The 22,567-nt window shown below is 35.9% G+C and overlaps 1 protein-coding gene and 1 pseudogene across 1 annotated transcript in view; both read right to left on the bottom strand.

Annotated features, from left to right (window-relative positions):
* Positions 1-22,567, bottom strand: part of HMCN1 (hemicentin 1) — a 467,830-nt gene that overhangs the window by 396,582 nt on the left and 48,681 nt on the right. The window lies entirely within an intron of this gene.
* LOC114222889 (histone H3.3A-like) lies at positions 6,744-7,272 on the bottom strand (annotated as a pseudogene).

Genomic DNA, 22,567 nt, shown 5'->3' with positions numbered 1-22,567 from the left:
AAATGATCTCTAAAAGAAACAGATAAATAGACTTAGCTCAATATGATGAGGATTTTTTCTAATAATTAAAGCTGGTATGAGACATTCTGTCATTCAAAGTATTTAAGGGCAGTTTAAATGATCAACTTCAAGGCTTGGAATGCTGGATTGATTGATCAATTCCTGAAATCAAAGATAATTACTGTGCAGTGAAAGAAATATGAAGAGAGGAGATGTACAGACGGAGGTAAACCCTCCTCACAGAGGTGGGGAAGTTACAAGAAGGTTCCTGCAGAAATGGAGAAGAGATAGAAAAGATCCGAATTTTGAAGGAAGAGTTAGATTTAGCCAAATGCAGGAGACTCACAGGGGAAAACAATACAGGTAAAATCACCATCATCAGAAAGAAAATAGTAGCTGTAAGAGACTAAAAGTATTTAAGCCTGATTCATTTGCCTTCCAACTCCCATGCTTCTCTGAGCCAAAACAGCTCTTTGTGCTACACATAGAATGAGAAAACAAATAATTGCATAACACTGCCACTGACTTGTACTGGGCACACTAAAGTTATTTTTTTCCTAAGTCACATACCTAACATGTTAAAGCTGGTAGTAAGATCTAGACCCCTTGTTCTTATGCTTTTAACACCAGCAAAATTACACCCACAGCAAATAATCTAAATAATGGAATTAGAGATTTAAAATTCCTATTCAAAATAAATTCACTCCTTCATTTACATATCTCCCTGGAGTGCCCTTCTACAAGTGAGCATAGTTCCAGGTAGTGTGGATGATAAAACATAGTATCCACTTAGAAGAATACTGACTGTAGGCACTTACCTATCAAGAAAAAGAAGGTAAGAACAACTTGTTCAATCTGTAAACAATTGATACACCCACTTTTTATATTTAAAAACCCAAAACTGGGGCAACTGGGTGGCTCAGTCGTTAAGCATCTGCCCTCGGCTCAGGTCATGATCCCAGCATCCTGGGATCGAGCCCCGCATTGGGCTCACTGCTGAGCAGGTAGCCTGCTTCTCCCTCTCCCACTCCCCCTGCTTGTGTTCCCTCTCTCACTGTGTCTCTTTCTGTCAAATAAATTAAAAAAAAATTTTTTTTAATAAATAACTAAATACAAACCCCAAAACTTAGGACTTGACAAGTCATTTCTCATCCCCCATTTTCTCATTGTCTATGTCAAACAATATGTTAATATTAATTAGACCATTCTTAGGATACTGCTCTTCAAAATTATCTAGTAAGCATTTTTGAGTGATCCATCCACCATGATAAATGTAAAATTACTGATAGAAAGGTCTTTTATTTGCCATTGGTTTCAAGCATGTTTTTTTCTTGTCTAACCAATAAGAATGTTCACTTTCTCTTTGTTTAGCAAGAAATCCTCTTTTTTTTTAACCTTCCACAACCCCTAAATTATTCTAGTTTTTTTAAGATTTTATTTATTTGACAGAGAGAGAGAGACAGTGATAGAGGGAACACAAGCAGGGGGAGTGGGAGAGGAAGAAGCTGACTCCCCACTGAGCAGGGAGTCCCGACTCGACTTGGGGCTCGATCCCAGGACCCCAGGATCATGACCTGAGCCAAAGGCAGACACTTAATGACTGAGCCGCCCAGGCACCCCTCTAAGTTTTATAATATTCAATAAACACTAAGTAAAACACTATAATTAAAAGATAACCTCCTAAGATATAATAAGTAGAAAAGATAAAATAGAAGCATTTGTTGCCAGGTGAGTCCTCAGTGGCTAACTGATTATCACTAAACACCAAATTTGCCTTCTACTAACTAGATTACATTACTGTTAAATAAGAAGCATGAACTTCAACTATATCTAGGAAGGACTGGGAGTGATTTCTCGAAAGAACTCAGCTTCAATTGTTTGTCTATTACTAATATTTATTGTATTAGGAAAGCCAGTATATTGGGAATTTTTCTCCCACCCTGTTTCTAGCACTAATTTTCAACTGTATAGCACATAGATGTTTCAGAGAAACATAATCTATTTAAAAGGCAAGAGAATAATGGGGCACCTGGGTGGCTCAGTTGGTTAAGCATCCAACTCTTGATTTCAGCTCAGGTCATGATCTCAGAGTCTTGAGATTGAACCCCGAGTTGGGCTCCTCACTGGGCATGGAGCCTGCTTATGATTCTCTCTTCCTCTACCCCTTCCCACCTTCCCCTCTCTAAAAAAATAAATAAATAATAGAGGGCAAGAGAATAAACCATTTAAATCAGAAACTATGGTCATCAGCAGTTGTTGCAGAAGAGTACCATATTGATTACTGATTTAAGGGGAGAAGACAAGACACAAATCTGAAGGTCTCTTCCATTTTCAATTTGTCAGGTTCTACATCTATCTCTCTTCAAATCAGAGGTGAAACTTGATTATACACACCTAAAATTTCTTTCTTTACTTTTTTGGAATTCCAGTTTATCACTCAGAACGATATTCAGTATCTTCATCAATGAAGAGCAAAATGCTATAAATGGAGAAGTCGTATGTGAGCCAAACGTGCTTACATGAACTTACAACATCTAAAACTCCACTACGGTTTCTCCATCATTTTGAGTGAACGCCTTATCCTATTCATCTACTCATCAATTCTTCACTAGTTCACCAGTTTGCATCTAAGCTTGATTGTGCAGCTACTTCTGTCTCAGTTTCTGGTGTGTGCATTTTGTTACCGTACATTCAAGGTAAATCAAATGTAACATAGCAAAATTACAACAATTTACCAAATATCAAACTGAGGGTCCAAATCCAAAAATAATGCAAAAGAATAAAATTTTTTTCTATTAAATTCCAAATTATGGATTTATTATATACAGATTTTTAAGATGTGTGCTTCATACCATAATACACAAAATTCCTTACAAAATTATTCCCCAGGATTGTGGCCCTACCCCGAGTCAACCCTCTGGAAGTCCATTTGTTATTCAGCACTGGAATACAGCGCCACCTACTGGTAATTGCAGATCCATGTTAAAAACCTTCTGTAGGCTAGGCTTACTAAATTTACACTTACTTAAAGCTGACCCAAAGCTACATATATCCTACAAGAGTAATTAGAATTTGATCTTGTTTAAAATGTGCCTGCCCTAAAGTAAAATTAAATAGAAATTATTCTGCTATGGTACTAAGTTTCTATTCTGGCTCATATTTTCACATTTTAACTAGGCAGTCAAATAAAAACTTGGTAATTAATTTAGCCTGTTCCCATGTACCCATGTTTCAATTTGAATAAATGAACAAAAATTATATAATTAAGTATATATCCATTTATTCACTGATTCATTCATTCACAAATATTATTAAGCTCCTACCTTTTATAGTCCCAAGTCCCTAGTTCTTCTAGGAAGCAGAACTGAGCAAAGCAGACATGGACTTAGAGTGTCACTGAGGCACAATAATTAAACAAATCCTTATTCAGATTATCACTATCATTTCAATCAGATGCAGTAAGGAAATCATCAGGAAATGCTTTCATGAGGAAATCATGTGAACAGTGTGCCCAAGTACACTGTGTAAAGAAAACTCACAATAGTTACCTCTGTGAAACTACAGTATTATAAATTTGGAAATTTTATGCTATATATTTTCTTTATTACATAAAAAAGGAGTTAGCACTCATTCCCAACTCACTGAGCATGATGCATATCAATGAAGGAATAAGTGTATATGGGTCTATGATATATTTATATATTCAATATATATTCATATATTACAAGCAAGTGTCAATATTGGGATAATTAAAAGCTAGTGGATAACTAAATCACCAAAAACATTTTCAATACTTTCCTTTAATTATTCAATTATTCTTACTTTATGTACAAATATATGAACTGTTTGAAAAGTCTAAAATCTGCCTAAATATTTACCTTTAAAAATTCACAAAGTGGGCTCTGTAATGGGAAACAGATCATTAATACAGACTTCACTTCATAGATCTCAAATGTTATGTGTTGTATAACCAATAGATAAGCAGAGAATGTGAAAAAGCTAAAAGGCATTTCAAATAAGAAATCACTTTAATTTTTCTTGGAACTGCATATGGCAACACATCTTTTATTTAAGAAACAATCCCATTAAGCCAAAATTATATTCATTTTTTCATGTCAATTAGCTCTTAAGATGGTCCAGTCTCTTCTATGTGTGTTTTCCATTGGTTTGAGTGTGTGAATGTTTTTCAAACATGTCAAATATATAATAAAATTAATATTTCAGCAGAAATATATTGAGAGGAAATTAGCCAAGTAATTTAGACAGGACACAGCAGCAATCAGCTCATTCACCAATCTCTCATTCCTTTCCTTCTTTATTATCATCACTTGTATCTTGCCCTAAAAATAATAATATATTACTAAGCAGATGTAAATTTTTTGAAGCTGACTATCTGAAACAACTATATACTACCTAGATATTAGCTGATCGGGTTACTAAGAGCTGAGTACTCTAGCTCTAATTGATAGGGTCTGCTTTAAATTGAAAATAAATGACCTTCATGAACATTATTAAATCTGTCTCCAGTTTTCTCTAACATCACAATTTGTACAGAAATGCCCTAGAAATTAGTTCATCTCATTAACTGAGACAATCTTAAAACATCTAACAAGTATTAGGAAGAAAAATCATGCCAAGAAGGCATGCAAAAATCATGCCATGAAGGAAGGTCTTGTAGTTAGGTTAGTTTGGTATGTTCAGCATTATCATTCAATCTTTTTATTAAAACAATCCAGTGAAGGTTTATGCTTATGTGTTTATATGTACATTTATCTTTTCAGAACAGGAGAGAGATTACATTGCCCTTTCTTTCTAGTATACAGACTTCACTTCATAGATCTCCCAAACACCAGATCCATGGGAAAAACAGGTTACACCAACAGACCATGACACTTTTCTACCAAATCATATTTCCCTGTTTCGAGCAGCCTGATATGTGGAGAATGGCATATATCATAGCCTGAAATAGATATATGAATTTTAATAGAAAAAGCACCCATTGAGGGCAGGACACACATATTTCTTTGAGGAGCCTGAAGAAAAGAATCTACTCTGTCCCTCCAGAAGCCCCTGCTCAGATTGAGAACCCAAAACATTTTTTTCAAAATTCTTTAAAAAAACTATTCCTATCTTAAGTCCTAAATGTAAGGACATGTAGAAATGAAATCAACGAATAGACTAAAACTCATAGATTCACAAAAAAATTGAGACTGAATTTCATGACACTTGAAAAACATTTCGTGACAAACAACTTGTTTGAGAGATTGGGGGTGTGGGGTATTTTTTAATAAGCAAATGCAGATGTTGAGGGAAAAATGTTTAGTTTTTTGACACTGTTCTTTGCTAACAAAATTGCAAATGTTTTCCATAAGCAAACAATGTTGAAATGTCTGAATATTTTTTCTTAAACCACCACCCAGCTGAACTTTGAAAACTGGAATTTACTAGTTTACTGTTCATGAGTTTATATATTTGATATTTTCTGATCAATATTTCTTTGTTCAACTTTTAACTTATTTTCCATGTACTTTATACATTTTAATAATCTTGAGAAGAATTCCTGGTCTTGCCATTTTGCGCACACACACACACACACACACACACAAACACACTAAGTTGGGATTTATTCAATTGTCACTCTAGGAACACATTTAAAGTTGCCCATAAATAGATTACGGGATGAAATATTTCATTTTACTATATACGGCAGTTTGGATCCATATTTATGAAATGTACAGAACTACCCATATTTAAATATTCACTGTCAAACCAGAAAAAAATATTCAACAAGTAAAACATTGATGCAAGTTTTCTTATATTTGAGTTTCACTTTCAGTCATTACTGTGCTATCTCTGAATCTTTTTATTGGGCTAAATATTTTTTTTTCCTTTTAAACTTAAAATGTTTGTTGATATTTGATAAGTTTCACTTCTATCTCGTCCCACACTCTGTGTGCAGAATGCAGAATTGTCTCAATTCATAAGGACAACTTTCTAAATTCAATTATAACACAGCTACCCTATCAACATACTAAGAGTTCATGGATGCTAAATGGAAACACTGACAGAGGAAAGAGGACCAGGTTGGAAAATATAACTGCAGACTATCTCTTCCTCCTCATTCCCTTTAACAGGGTGATGAAGACTCAAATGAGTCTAATCCTCTTGTGTTTTCAGGGCTACAACCAAAGTGTCAAAAGATTATTTTTCAATTATTAATGATCCCTGAAAAGAGCTTCAATGATGAGCTTACCTTTTCTTTTCTTTTTTTTTTTTATAGTTTAATGTATTTTAATAGCAAACTTACAGGAACAGCACAGAAGACAGACAACATTAAAAACATGTACTTGCATGTAGGACAACTCAGGAAAGTACAGCGAATGGATGGATCTACTGTATGATAAAAATGCTACAAACACCATTTAGTTGCCATCAATAAGAAATTTATTTGTTTTAAAAAAATCCAAATGCTGGCATTGTCCAGAAAAATTTAACAGGTTTATTTATAATTGTTATAAAGTTGAACTGCTGAAACGTGTTCACTGAAACATTTTGACTTGCATTAATGCTTTACGTCCCCGCATTTATATTAAAAATTCAGACACAAATGACAATGGAAAACCTGCCAATACCTGATTTCTGTCCCCTATTTTTCCCCTTGCAATCATATACTTAGGTACCTTTTGACCCCATGGAAAAAAAGTATCTAACGTTCAGAACTACCAATAACAGGAAGAGAAATTTTTTTTTTTTTAAAGAATGAAATGTTTTCCATCATAGTGGATTCTTAAGCACGTTCTCCACGTATGCAGCGCGCTAGCTGGATGTCTTTTGGCATAATTGTGACACGTTTGGCATGGATAGCACACAGGTTGGTGTCTTCAAAGAGGCCCACCAGATAGGCCTCGCTTGCCTCCTGCAAAGCACCAATAGCCGCGCTCTGGAAGCGCAGATCTGTCTTGAAGTCCTGAGCAATTTCTCGCACCAGACGCTGGAAAGGAAGTTTGCGGATCAGATGTTTGGTGGACTTCTGATAACGTCTAATTTCACGGAGTGCCACAGTACCAGGCCTGTAACGATAAGGTTTCTTCACCCCTCCAGTAGAGGGCGCACTCTTGCGAGCGGCTTTTGTAGCCAGTTGCTTCCTCGGTGCTTACCACCGGTCGATTTGCGGGCAGTCTGCTTTGTACGAGCCATGGTACAGAAACTCCCTTACTTACCCCCCTTCTCCTTGGGCTGGAGCTCGGCGAGCTAGAGGCGGCGCTGGCGTTGGCGAGCCGATGAGCTTACCTTTTCAAGAGTTCATTTCCTCACCTTTAATCTCCTCACTAGATAAGATTTACAATAAGTAAAGCCAAATGAATTCCAGATTACAGAATAAAAATTGATACAGAACAGAAAAAGAATACTATAAGGATGACCTAAATTCCTCAACAAATATTTTGAAGTTTCTAGTGGGTAGCAGGAGGAGTTTGAAGTGCTTCAGAAAGTATCTTAAACCTTTCAGAGTAGTGAGTAGTGACTGAAAGTAATTTACTAAATCTTGTAAGTGTAGACAAGATCTAAACACTGGCTAATCCCAACATCCATATATCAGAAAGTATGTTAAGATCCTACTTAATGTTATTTCCAGAAATGCTAACTGTGCAAGGCTAAGAATCACCTTTTTAGCAACATTATCTTCCTATCTTCACCCAACTGAATACAAAATGCATACTACACATTTCAGGAATGCCTGAAACTATGACATATACATATATATAATGTCTATGAATTTCCAGTGATATACATAATCCCGTGTGTGTATGTATATACGTATGTATATACGTATGTATATAATTATACATACACACATATATAATTGTTAATGGAGTAGAGAAGAAAGAGAACACATTTCATTAATGTATATACGTATGTATATACGTATGTATATAATTATACATACACACATATATAATTGTTAATGGAGTAGAGAAGAAAGAGAACACATTTTATTAATCATGAGTATCTTAAAGATTCTTACTAACAAAGCTTAATAAAAGAGACTATTTCAAAATTAAAATTCTTGGGGAAAACTGCCAAAATCTGTTTCCCAGAAAATGTCCTTAGTCTCCAACCCTGTCTGTAAAATGGGGTTTTTACTATGGTGAAGGAAAATACTTGGCCTCTATCTTATTCTTAGACATATGTTAGGAATGAAAGAGATGTTAATAAAGTGCTTATATGTCCTTTGGGAGAAAAATTCTATACCAAGTGGTATCATAAGGTAAGTCAAATATAATTTGACAAAAGGTAATTACCCATTCGAATCCTCTGGCTCTGAATCACAGAAAAGGAGGGTGGGTAAAGTAACCTTGAACAAGTGTCTGGGATAAATTAATAACTATCCATTCCAAAGAGCTAAGCCATTACGTACTGCCTATTGCTATTTCCCTTCTGAATACTTTTGACTCTTGTAAGAGTTGCCCAAAGATCCATGTTGGATGCCATCACATCTTTAAGAGTCAAAGAAAGAAATATTGATCCGCCAAGAAAAATGTAACAGTAAACTCTCATGTCATTCAGATGCCTGAAGAGAAAGTCAAATGTTGACGGATTCCCTCATTTCACATCGTTTATCAAGTCACAGAGATTGAACAGCTGTAGCTTTATTCCCCCCAAAAATAATTTTGTAGGAAGCACCACAACTAATTCAAAAATTTGATAAGTTTCCATAACACAAATAACAAAAACAGAAATAAATTGTTGGGTTTTAAGTGATTTTTCAATTATTTTTATAATTATTTGGAAATTTCAATACAAACCAGAACTGTCTCTCAACATCCAAAAATCGGATCAGAAAGTTCCATGCCTTAAAAGTTTTTAAAGAAGAAAATTTGCCACTTGTTTTTCTGAACATAATAATGTTTCCAAGATATTTACTTTTTAGGAAACTAGTGAAGTTATACACTTAATTTGTTATCTCTTATCTTTCAGACTGCAAGGGGGAAAAAAAATCCTCTTGTCATAAAAGAATTTTTGCAGAAAGGACCTAATGTAAAGATATAAAGCTCATAAACATGAAAAAAAAGTGATCTTAAGACAGGAATGCAAGGTTCATTCTCACAAATTATAAATAACATTGGAAGGCTTATTTAAAGGAGATTTTGAATATCCTAACACCAAAACAAAGTCACCCAAGAATAGCCTTTTGGCCCAAACTAGTCTTACTTTCAAATATATGGGTGTATAAGCATGTGTGCACATGTGTTTATGTATCCGTGTGCTCGCATGTATATTTGTTTTTTACTGTGTATGTATGTGTATGAGCATGTGTGTAAACATAAAGTGTATGCACACATATATGTATTTGTAGGTTAGCGTGTGTATGAGCACTTGTGTGAATTTGTGTAAGTGTACGTGAGCATGTGTGCATGTGTATGAATGTGTTTTGCGTGGGTACATGTGAGTACATGTATGAATGTGCTAGTTCACTTTCCTCAATTAGATTTATTCTTCATGTTCCAAGAAGTAATCTATTTTCTTATTTGTGAACTGTATGAATGTATAACAGCTAAATGGAGCCAAAATATTACATGGAACTATTGGGTAGAAGAGTGGCAGGATGAAAAAGTCTGAATATTAACTCTTTGGTATCAAAATGTAACTATTTTGCAAGGACTATGTAATCTCCAACAGGAAACAATCACACTGAAGCGTTAAAAATTTTCACGGTATTCAAGGTTTTTGAATGTTCTGAAGTAGACTGGACAACGACTTTCTTCTAACAGAAAACTGATCTTATTTATATTACAATCTTCAACATCCAATCAGCACAAACCTTAAACATGCATCCTTTCACAAATTACTATTGTAATCCAATGCATAATTTTAAGTATTTTCAATCAGTGAGGAAAAACCCGACTGTTTCACTGATGACACGTTAAGAAAAAAATCGAAAGACAGAAAATAAGAATGAGAAGTCTCTCCTAACAAGACTAATTCAACTCTGTCAATATATTGCCTACATTTAGCCACATCAAATAAGGTAAATATAACCAGAACACAGTGGACATTTTATGTATGTATTCCTAATACTATATCAGTACAAATCTTCATTGTGGGTTACATTTAATTTTCAAACTCTGAAACATAAAAAGCTCTTTCTAAGATGGTTTGTAAAAGATAAATGAAGCAAGAAACAATGACAACATATGTGAGAGACATTTGGTAAACACTGCTGAATGAAACTTCTCTTGTTCAACCCGCTAAAGGTTTAACACAGCGTAAATCTGAGAAAAGCACTCCCAAGATATCAGAGGCAGAAAGTGTACTGGTTAAGAATGTGCTCTCCAGAGTTAAGACTGCATTCAAATCCCATTTCTCTCCCTGTTCAAGCATTTCACCTCTTACTGCCAGTTCCCTCATCTACAAAATAAGAGAACCACATTGTAAAGTTATTGTGCATTTAAATGAGTTAAAACAGTGATGACTGGTATGTAACAAGTCTCAATTAGTCTCAATAAAAGTTACCCATGATGATGATGATGATGACGTCAAGTTTGCTGTGCTTGGATTCACTCCAGAGTCAGCTCTTAATTTCTTCAGCTAGAATAACTCTTCTGCAATGGGGAAATATTTTTCCCACAAATAAAAATGACAAGATTCTCTTTTGTTAGCCCCATTTTTTTAATAGAAAATGAGTCATGCCACAATCGCGAATGTTGCACTAAACACTAATGGTTAAAGTACCTATTTTGCCTGCGCCAGGACTGGCTCGACTCTTGGCTCTACTAACACTGGAGTATCTCAGGAAGAACACAGGCCTGACATGCTGTGCTGCTCACACGATCTTCAGAGGTACTTTCTGAACTTCTAGCCATGGGTCAGAGTTAGACATGTGTAAAGAGACAGAGATTGAGACAGAGTGAGAGAGAGAGAAAAATAGCATGTACGGTACGGCAAAATCCTGTTTTGTCAGAATAAATTCACAAGAAGACCAAATGGTTAAAATATTTTTTCTCACAAAAATAAGATGTTTCCCTAAATACTTTTTTTTAAGACTTTATTTATTTATTTGACAGAGAGAGCGACAGAGCACAAGCAGGGGGAGCAGCAGAGGGAGAAGCAGGCTCCCCCCTGAGCAGGGAGCCCTATGCAGGGCTCCATCCCAGGACCCCGGGATCATGATGTGAGCTGAAGGCAGATGCTTAACCCACTGACCCACCCAGGCCCCCCTCCCTAAAGATTTTTTTGAAGGATAAAATACACGTTCCTTTTTTTGTTATTAATAATGAGATGTGACAAAAAGTCAACAATACTTCCCATAAAGTTTGGAAGTGTCAATCAAATTTTATCTGATAATCAGTTACTTTCAACTCACACGCAAAAAAATTGACAGTTCTACCTAAATGTTATTAGGTAACAATGACATTTTTACTAATGCAGAGGTAAAATATTTGAACTTGAGCCTCTCCACTGGATAACTATGGAATGGGGAGTACAAAACTGTTAGCTGTTCACTTTATAAGTATATTTGGGGGTGGGGTTGGATTACTAATTAAAAAATACTTTGGAAATATACAAAATATTATAAATCCTACTCTAATCATAACTATGAAAAGCATTTTAGTATTTTTAGAATAAGAGAAATATGATTACATTTCACATACTTTTCTCACACCTCAATCTAAAGCTAGGTAAGTGAAACTCAAATAAAAGTCTACCATAAACTTGAGGAAAATCTGCCACCATAAAAATTTTTCCTCACTGAAAATCTAATTGATTCAGGATACAGTTTCCAGTTAAATCTGTCAGATGTACTATTCTTTCCAAATGCTAGGCTTATGGGTTTCTAATCGATCATAACAAGTCAACAGGGAAAAAGTATACTTAAAAAAAAAAACCACTAGGTCAATAGGCATTACTTCAATATGATGCACATTCTTTCCAAGAGCAGGAATCTGTACACTCACCATAACACTCTTAAGACCCCTCTGAAGTTTAGAGAGCAAAGACTTAGGAAGATTATAACAAGAGGAACTGCTGTAGACAGGACAGGAAACAATTAAGACATAAATAAGAATTTCCCCAGAATCAGGTCAAAGTCAGGACACATTCAAGAAACGTCCAAAAGGTGAGACTAACAGATGAATAATGAGGTAATGGGTGAAAGTGAGAGTAGGAGGTCTGTTTGATGCTAAAATAACCCATTTTCAAGCACATGAAAGCTTTGAGTTGAAAGTCATAAAAGTGTTTTTAAACATCTACAAGTATAACAAAATTTCATAAGGACCTTGGGTTGTGGGGTTCCATGGCCACTCCTGAAATCTTGTAGGAGGTGAAGATGTACCATGACTTTTATGTCAATCAGCCTTTTTTTGTCTTTAGTCGGTGAAGCCTTCTCATGATATTTAGAAGAAAAAGATCTAGACATTTAATTTAGGTAATAACTATTCCAGCAGACTGTCAAACAAACAAACTGGACAACTCAATAAACATCAGAATTGTGGTGAGTGCAGTTATAATGCACAAAGATGTCAATGGTTCAGTAAGTAGACATTATACCAAATAAGGATGTGTTAGTGCTATTTTTCTGATATTCAATAACTAATAATTAGTCTTACTTTTGGAATTACCACCTAAAACATAATATCATACTCTGATTACTAAAAATTGATTTTGAAAGCATAGAGTATATGATATGTGCATTCTTTAGCAATTTAGTTTTCAAATGAACATAAAAAATACACTGACTAGAGGCACCTTGGTGGCTCAGTCGGTTAAGTGGCTGACTCTTGATTTTGGCTCAGGTCATGTTCTCCGGGTCGTGAGATCAAGCCCCGCCTCAGGAGCTGGGCATGGAGCCTACTTGAGATTCTCTCTCTCTCTCCCTCTCCCTCTGCCTCACCCCACCCTGCACTGTCAGAAGCATGGGCACATGCGCTCTCGTTCTCTCTCTCTCTGTCCCTCAAAAAAAAAAAAAAAAGTACATTGACTTGCAAATTCATTTTGACCCAGCTGATTTAGGAGGTGTGGGAAGAGATAAGTAAAAATTACTCTCTTCTCTGTATCAATTCATACATCTGGGGCTCTAAGAGAGAGATTTCAGAAATAAAGACAAAATATTTACTTTTGTTGCCAGATAACTTAAGGATCCAAGAAGACTCATTCTGAGGACAATAATTAAGTGATAGCCAAGAAGCAATGACTAAAGTTTGCTGAATCCCGGAACCTTGGATCAGAAGGAAACTTGGGTGTCATCTCTTCCAATTCCTTTGTTTAATAGATGACAAAACTGAAGGGTAGATTTACCTAAGTTTTCACAACTAGTGGGCATTATAGGAAAGGGTAAGAAGCTTACAACATAAATGAAAAAAAATGGACATAAAAAGCAGTATCTGTAGTATAAGAAAATTTAAAAACAACTGGAATTCTACTTAATTCTACTTCCCTCTTTCTAAGTAGGTAGGTATTGGCTATTCAAAAGTACCTTTTCTGCCTCATCCTTTCTCTGTCTCATTCTTTTTACTCATTCATTTTATTTTTTAAATATTTTTGAGTGTAGTTGACACACAATATTACATGAGTTTTAGGTGTGAACACAGTGATTCGACATCTCTGTATGTTTTGCCATGTTCACCACAAGTGTAGCTACCACGTGTTGCCATACAACAGCGTAATACAACACTGCGACTATTTTCCCTACACTGTACACCTCTCTACCTTATTCGTTAAATGCTGTGAGGACATGTGCTGTCAGAAATTTGCTTTTCAACTCCTTTTCTTTTTTCTACCACAGATTCTTTTGGAAGGTAAATCTGACTGGAAAAAAAAATTGCTATTGAAAAAAAATAATGGATCTTTCACTTAAATGACCAGATATTGCCTCAATTCCACAGGTAAATATTCAACTTTGCTTCTATAGACTTAAGTTACAATAGTGAGTGTTTATAATGAAATTCCTATATAGTTATAAAAATGTATGTATGTATCTATACACACACACACACACACACACACACACACACACATACATATTTGAAGGGGTTTATGAAAGTTAAAATTCGTTTATAGGAATTTATCTTTCCTTTTATTTCTTATCATTTTTACTCCCCAAAATAATTTCCTCCTCATTTGCTTGGTTCTGCTAATTTTAGTGGAGGCACTTAATATAAAGGACACTGCTTTTGTGTAAAGGTCACTTTGGGGTGCTAAAAAGTTCACAGAGAATTCTCACATTCCTCTCCCAAAAGGTTGCTGCAAATAAGCAATCAGATTCTAGGAACCAAAGAGAAAGACTGCATTCCAAACATGTAGTAGGAGCCTTATTTTCTGGATTATTCCGTCTCTCTACTATATATATCTAAAAGTTCTCTATCCTTCCCATTACCTTTTTATTTCCTGCTACTTGCTCTTTTGTTTTTGTTTTTGTTTTAAGTGAGGTATGATTGACATACAGTATTATATTAGTTTCAGGGGTACAACAAAGTGGTTCAATATTTGTATATTTCGTGAAATGATCACCACAATAAGTCTAGTTAACATCCATCCTCATACATAGTTAAAGAATTTTTTTTCTCATGATGAGAACTTGTAAGGTCTACTCTCCTAGCAACTTTCAAACATGCAATGCAGTATTATTAACTATAGTGGCCATTAGCTTTTAAACTTTCAAATTCTCCAGTTTAAACAAAGACTCTTTTCCCCTTATTCTCTTCCACCACCATCCTATCTTTCTCTTCTCCTCCATAGACAGACTTGTCAAAATATTTGTCTATGCTCACCATTCCCTCATCTCCGCTTGAAGCCTCAACTTGAGTCAAATCTGGCTTCTTCCTCCAACACTTCACCAAAACAGCTCTGGGTCAAGTCACCAGTGACCTTCATCACAATCAATCAAATAAGCACTTCTCAGTCTACATCTTGCAAGATCTCTCAAGAGTGTTTGGCATGACTCCCTCTATCTTGAAGCACCCTCTCTCCCTGGTGACCTTGACATAATATTGTCCTGGTTTTTTCCCTCCTCTTTTATCACTGATTCTGGGTCTCTCTTTGCATGTTCATTCTTCCTTACTTGGCCAGTAAAGATTCTGCAATTCCTAAAGGCTCATCTCTAAACCACCTTATTTATACTTTCCCTAGCTGATCTCATCCATGCCAATGACTTCAGTTCAAACCTATGCAATGGTGACTCAGAAATGTACATCTCGTCTACACTTTTACTAAAATTCTCTGTTACATGGAGTTCAATATGTTCTTTTCATAAAAGAAAAATTTATGATTTTACCTCTCCCCTCCAATCTGGTTCTTTTCCACTGTCTCTTATGAAGTACCTACATTCAGCCAATTGCACAACACAAAAACTTAGGGGTTATTTTTCAGCCCCTCCAGCCTGACTCTTCCATCACCTAAACCATCACCAAACACTATCCATTTTGCCCACAAAACAGCTCTTGAATCTTATCACTTTTCCCTATCTCATCAACCACAATCTTAGTCCTTAGCTCTACCATCTTGTATCTCTTAGAGGACCTAGACTATGGCAACAGTTACTCACAGTTCTTCCATCAACCACTATGAACTCCTCTCAAATACACTCCCACAGGGAGCCAAGACTATTTTTCTGAAACATAAGTCTGATTACATCATCTACCAATTAACCCTTCTAGTGATTTCCTACTGTTCTTAGGGTAAAGATGAAGCTCTTAAACACAGACTACATACAATGCCTCCCCCCCTCCCCTGCATGGTCTGGCTTCTACCTTCTCCAGCAATCCCTTATTATCTCCATACCTTTCAGTTTCTCTTACACACCTTTATTCCACAGGACCTTGCATTTGTGTTCTTACTCTAAAGGGTTTTTTCCTCTACCCTCTTCCCAAGTTAAGTCCTATTCCTCCTTGGCATTTAATTCTGTCTTCACTACCTTGGGAAAGTCTTGCCTGAATCCCTCAACTACATCATACTCTAAGTTGCATTTTACATTTTCAACTGTTTAATTTGACTATTTAATCAATATCAGTCATTCCACAAGACTGTTAGCCAAAGGGGGAAGGGACTGCATCCGTTTTTGCTTTTCAACCATCCCATGCCAAGTGAGTGCCTAGCACATTATGGAAGCAATATTTGTTGAATAAAAGAGTAAATGACCAAACTAGAAACTCAGAGCATTGAACCATCAGAACAACCTGCAGTTGTTGGAAAATTCAACTAAGAAATGGAAGAATAATGTATCCAGTCGTTTGGCTGTTATTTTTCTAGAACTTTTTTTTTCCTTAGCACGCAAGTGATAATATCTTAGCCAATTGACTTTTTCTGTTTCGGCACTCATCACTAACACGAATCATTCTGAATTAGTGACCAAACTCTAACCAGGCAAGTCTTTCATAGTAGCAGTACATGATTTTCATTCAGTAAGGAGTCGTTCTACTCAATTCAACTGAAACAAATATTGTCTCCTGTGTACCAAGTATTGTAACAGGTGTTATGCTTCTGTGCCTTTTTGTTTTGATGTAGTTCTTTTATTCTTAAATGTTCCCAAAGCAGCTCATTTTTTGCTTTGTGCAATGTAGTTTATTTTCCACAGCCATATGAATCTATATTTTTTTAAAAGCTGTGTTTTCCACAAAAATAAAATAGAAGAGATGTTTTCAAATATTCATGTCTCATTCATGGCCTAACATATTTTCAGTAGTAGACACTTTCTCTTTAACATAAACCATTTGTAAATAGTAAAACATTTCACAAATTGGATATGGTTAATTCAAATACTTTGACACATAGAAAATTTTACTAAAAGATCTAATTTGGGGCGCCTGGGTGGCTCAGTCAGTTAAATGCCTGCCTTCAGCTCAGGACATTATCCTAGGATCCTGGAATTGAGCCCCACATCGGGCTCCTTGCTCAGCCTCTCCCTCTGCCTGCCATTCCCCCTGCTTGTGCTCTCTATCTCTCTGTCAAACAAATAAATAAAATATTTAAAAATAAATAAATAATGAAAGATCTAATTCATTTGTAAAACAATACAAACATGAAGTAACTAAAATTGTAATTGTTCCATTTATAATTATTCATAAGATTTCCTACCATTTAAGTATATACTATGTAATAGGTACTTATCACTAATCTTCAAAACAACATATATAATATAATATAATATAATATAATATAATATAATATAATTAGTCATACTTACAGAGGAGGAAATCAAAGCTTGGAACTGTTAAAGACTAAACAGATGACTGGATGATTTACAACATGTAGTTAAAAATAAGGTGACATAACTATGGCAGGCACCACTAACATCATTCATTATTATTCATTTAGTCAATTACCAAATATTTAATGAATACTTATTATATGTTAGACGTTGGAATACAGTAGGGAACAAGACAGACACAGTCCTTGACCTTCACTGAAGCTACTTAATGTAGTTTTTAAAACCTGTAAGAGGAAGAAATCAATGTTGCAATTTAAAAGGGAAATCCCAAAACCTTGGTTCTTTAAGTAGTTCTTTATCTTAAGTAGTTCTTAGTTCTTTCTCTAGGATTGCAGAGGTGAGAAAATGCTTATGTTTCATATGGTGGACATGCTCCTTTTTATGACCTATCAATATAAACAGAGATCACATCTTTTTCTGAGAACTTTAGGCAATGAGGAGACATCCCCGCACTCAAGACATTCCTATGAGGAACTGTAAAGTAGAATTTGGCACCCAAATGCTCTTCATGACTTCTTGAGTTGCGTCCTTGGCATGAGGGCACCAAATTTAGTATGTTACTACAAGGTCATTTCAACAGTAAGAAATTGATGATTTGTAATACAACCAACTCAACATGCAGCTCCTTGCGGGGAAAAAAAAGTTTTCTTTTGAGAAAAGATTCTGAAATGACTATTTTTTTAGGATTCCATGATTATATGAAGTAACATGATAAAAATGTATATTTCTTGGACACCGAGGAAACTGAAATATTTGGGTTGGCAACAGAAAGTTATAAGTCAAAGGCTCTAGAGCTTCTGTCAGATAGTGGCCAATTACTATGGGAAAGAAACTTCACAATCTCAACTATGACTACTCCTACCTTCCAAAGCCTATTTATTTGACACTCAGTTGTGGGATGTTTTGTATCAAGTCCAATGTGGAGTATGCTCATTAAGGTATGCTTACCTCTTTCCAATGCAGCATATATACACATTGTTCCTTCAACAGAAAGTCAAGACTTCTAGCTGCTCCCAGAAATACAGAGTGGACTTTAATGGGAAATGGAAACAATGTCAGACTGATACAAATATTCCAAAAGTTAAGGTTCTAATCTAAGAATTCCTACTAAGGTTTTAATCTAAGAATTCTAAATATAGTGGTATTGCTTTCATTTTCTTTACAAAAGTCATATTTTGGCAACGTTATAACACTTTTTTTAAATCAATGTCCCACATACATCCAATAAGACATGGCTAAATACATCATTTGGGCCTGGGAAGGTGGCTGCATTACAGACTTGTTTGAGTGCCATGCTATTTTCAACAAGTGTTTGAAAAAGTTTTCTCCTTTTGGGAGGTGGGGGACAAAAATGGCAATAGAACATATCAAATAAAAACAAAACATGGGATAATTGAGGCAAATAACAACATTTCCCAGAACTGCTGAATTTTATCAGGAAGTTTTACAGAAATCAAGAAACAACACTGGCAGTGGTAAATTAATGCTATTGGAGTCCAAAATTATTAGCATTTGAAACACATGGGCCTATGGCTCAACCTTCTGATCGTTCTCAAAACTTAACTTACCAGTTCTGAACCATTGTTTAGGTCCATCTGCACAAGACATGTCAATTAGTAATATGACAATTAGTAATATCTCACATTACAAGCAGTGATTCTCAACTGATGGGAGGAAAAGGGAATGCAACCCTTAACCCCCTGTTGGAATATACCAGAATCTTCATGGAGGCACATATTTGAAAAATGCCGCTCTAAAATCTGGATGATTTTTTAAAATGTTTCCTTTTCCCCTCTTTAAAAAATTATTAGTTTCAATATTTGATATCAGTCTTCTTTTGACATCAATCAGCATTTAAAATGTTAGTTTAAGTAATTCTCAATGATTTAGACTACGTGGTCCATGCAAGCACAAATAATTGCTCTTATTAGCATGGTGATGGCCCCTTACCAAGAGAGCCAACAAATGCTACCACTATCTTCAGAGTTGTCCTTCTAAAATGACCTCTAGGGGTGCCTGGGTGGCTCAGTCGTTAAGCGTCTGCCTTTGGCTCAGGTCATGATCCCAGGGTCCTGGGATTGGGCCCCGCATAGGACTCCCTGCTCTCCCACTCCCCTTGCTTGTGTTCCCTCTCTCACTGTCTCTCTCTCTCTGTCAAATAAATAAAAGCTTTAAAAAAAATTAAAAAATATATAAAATAAAATGACCTCTACATTTCTACTGCATGTGTTTTGAATTGTTATTACTAACATATTTTCATGTCTATTTATTCATCTTTACACTTCATTGCCTGGAACATACATTCCTTTTTATACAATACATTTTATAAATGTTTATTCAGTCAATCCATCTATCTCATCTTGGCCTGTCCCTGAGTAGCATATCCCAGAGCAAAGGACAGCAAATCACCTGTTGCAAGCTCAGGATTTACATGGGTTTGCTTGAGAATTTAGGACTGTTCTGCACATTTATGATGTGTTAAAAATTACACCATTCAATCTGAATATATGAACCAATCATGAATAATTTAGTCCTGAGTACTCCAATTTTTTCTTCTTATACAAAGGCATAAATATACTCTGGCAGTTAATGGTTCATGAATTACTGAATAAAATCGGCAAAAAAAAGTATTCAGAAAAAAATAGGAATTCATCTGGTTTTAGGCATTCACTAAATTTTTATTTCCAAACAAGAGGTATAAGAACAGTTAACTGTAATGTCCTAAGGCAAAGGTCTCTTTTCTAGCTTTCCTGACTACAGAATAAGAAAAATACAAAGACCCTTGGACAATGAGTTGGTTTATTACCTACAAAACAAAGTTTGTACTGACAAAATTAGAATACTACGAGGAAAGCAAACTGGTATCCTGTCTCTTGAGCCACATAAAATCTTACATGGCATCAATAAAGTTAAGATAAGACCAGAGAAATACCAGCATATGTGCCTGTGTGCACTGAATAGCACTTAATATCTATCTATGGGCTAAGGGGAAAAAAGGCTTCTACACAAACCAGCTGTGCCAACTAGTGATAGCTACAAAAAGTAAATGGTTAGAGAACTGAAGACATGCTCATAAGAGAAAATGGAATAGAATTTTGAGAATGTAATCTGGCAACTAGAAAAGCTAAATTTTAAAATAAGGATTTATTTTTAAAATATAAAGATATGATAAAGGTAAGGGGTTCAGAGACTATGAAAAATGAAATTCTCAAAATCCATCTAAATCTCTGCATTAAAGACGTACAGCTCATTGCTTTTTTTTTTTTTTTTTTTCTTACTTTTGTTAAGAGAAACCTTAACTCTCCCTTCTTGCCCAATCCTAATCTTTGGAAATCTTTCTGAAGAATCACAATTTCCCCATATTTCTGATTTCAACTTTACATTTCTTTTCTTCAGTCTTGCTCTGGGGTTTTTTGAAAATTACTCGCATAAAAAGTTAAGTTTAGGGGCACCTGGCTCAGTCAGTTAAGGGTCTGCCTTTGGCTCAGGTTGTGATCCTGGGGTCCTGGGATAGAAGCCTGCACTGGGCTCCCTGCTCAGCGGGGAGTCTGCCCCTCCCTCTCCTTCTGCCCCTCCCTCCCTCGTGCTCACTCTCACTCTTTCAAATAAATAAATTAATTTTTTTTAAAAAGTTAAATGTACTACAAGACTGTCTTTCTAAGCTCATATGGGACCATGTGCTCCTTCATCACCCATTTATTCCTTGTTGGCTCTGTCCAGGTAACAGAGCAGGGAAATTTCCCTCCACACTTCAACTTAACATAACCCACATCACCCCAATACCTGTGGCCAGTTAAGATAAGCTCTTTCCACTTCCTTTCTACCTAATCATTTTTCTGATTCTTATCATATTTTCCTTCCTTTTTGTTTTATTCACATTAACAGCAAATATTTATTGAGGACCTACTATGCACCAGACACTATAATAGGCATGAACAAATGGAGTCTCTGTCCTTCAGCATAGTGAGAGACAGATATGAAAATGGATTGTGGATTCCAATATGATAAATGCTCGCAGGTGGTAAGGGAGCTGACAGGAGCAGCTCCTATATCTGGGGGTCAAGGAGTTTAAGTCTAAGTGAAATCCAAAATATGAGCAGGAGCTTCTCAAGCACAACATTTCCATATCAACAGAGACTTGGAACTAAAAAAAATTTTTTTTGGATAGAGTATGAATAGGATAATATGGGAGGTGTACATTTTATGGCAGGGGTAACAGAAATAAATGATGCTGGACCTTACATTCCATATTAGCTTCTCAAAAGAAGTGAGGAAGAGTTTATATGGGATGCTAAGGACTCTCAGAGGAAAAAGTTGACCATAACCTCCCACTTCCCCTCACCCAGCAGAGTGTCACCTCTGCAGAGGACATTTGGCAATGTGTGGAGTATTTTTTGATTGGCACACTGGGGGGGTACAACCAGCATTGGTGCCTGGAGGTCAGGAATGCCAAACATCCTACACTGCTTGGGAGAGTCCCTCACAAGGAAGAACTGTCCCACCCCAATGGCTGATGAGGCCCCATTGAAAAGCACTGCTCTAGGCCTTCATCAGGTCATCAAACATCAAACAGCACTTCCTCTCCACTCTTCCTTCTGTGCCTCCTGATCTAGAGGACTAGCAATTAAAAAAGATGCCCATTTGCAGACAATAAGGATCACACCGAGAGTTTGAGATTCCCACCAAATTTATCTGATCACAAAGCTCCTTCCACAAGGCAGGATAAAACAATGGTATGAAAATCAAGCATAAAGACAGTGTTCTGGAAAGAGTCAGTAGCATCACAGTCTACAAAAAAGGGAAGGAGAATGAAACTGACCAAATCACTGTTTGCTTTGGCAACAAGCATGTTGTTGGCGACCACTGGAGAAGAGTAGCTTTATTACAAAGAATACAGGAAGGGGTGATTAGGAAGTGGAAATTTCGAGTTGGTTTAAAATGTGCTTTCAATAAATTTGACAATGAAGGAATGCATATTAAAGTAGCAGTTTGAAGGAGCTGGTAGGTTGGAACAGCAAGTTTTTGTTCTTGTTGTTTTTGTTTTGATCAGGAGACTATTTAGTATGTGTGTGTGTGTGTGTGTGTGTGTGTGTGTGTGTGTGTGTGTGTGTGTGTGTGTGTGTTTCATGAATGATAGGAGGAACTGTTTGGAAGAGCCAATCAAAACTGAATGAAGAAGAGTGTCTGAAAGGAATGGAACCAGAACAGATATTTTTAAGGATCTGACATACATTCAAGTACTGAAGGTCTTTAAAACAGAAAGACTCAGGCAGATGCCATAGTTCTTAGCAGGTAAAGCCCAGAAATGGGACCAAAAAAAAAAAAAAGAAGAAAAAAGCATAGAGCTAATGACTGTACCAGTAAAGC

This window comes from Eumetopias jubatus, unplaced genomic scaffold (assembly GCF_037043125.1).
Source record: "Eumetopias jubatus isolate StellerSeaLion01/CBP00866 unplaced genomic scaffold, mEumJub1_p1.0 scaffold_12, whole genome shotgun sequence".
Classification (NCBI taxonomy): Eukaryota; Metazoa; Chordata; class Mammalia; order Carnivora; family Otariidae; genus Eumetopias; species Eumetopias jubatus.
This window is presented reverse-complemented; position numbering and strand designations above follow the sequence as displayed.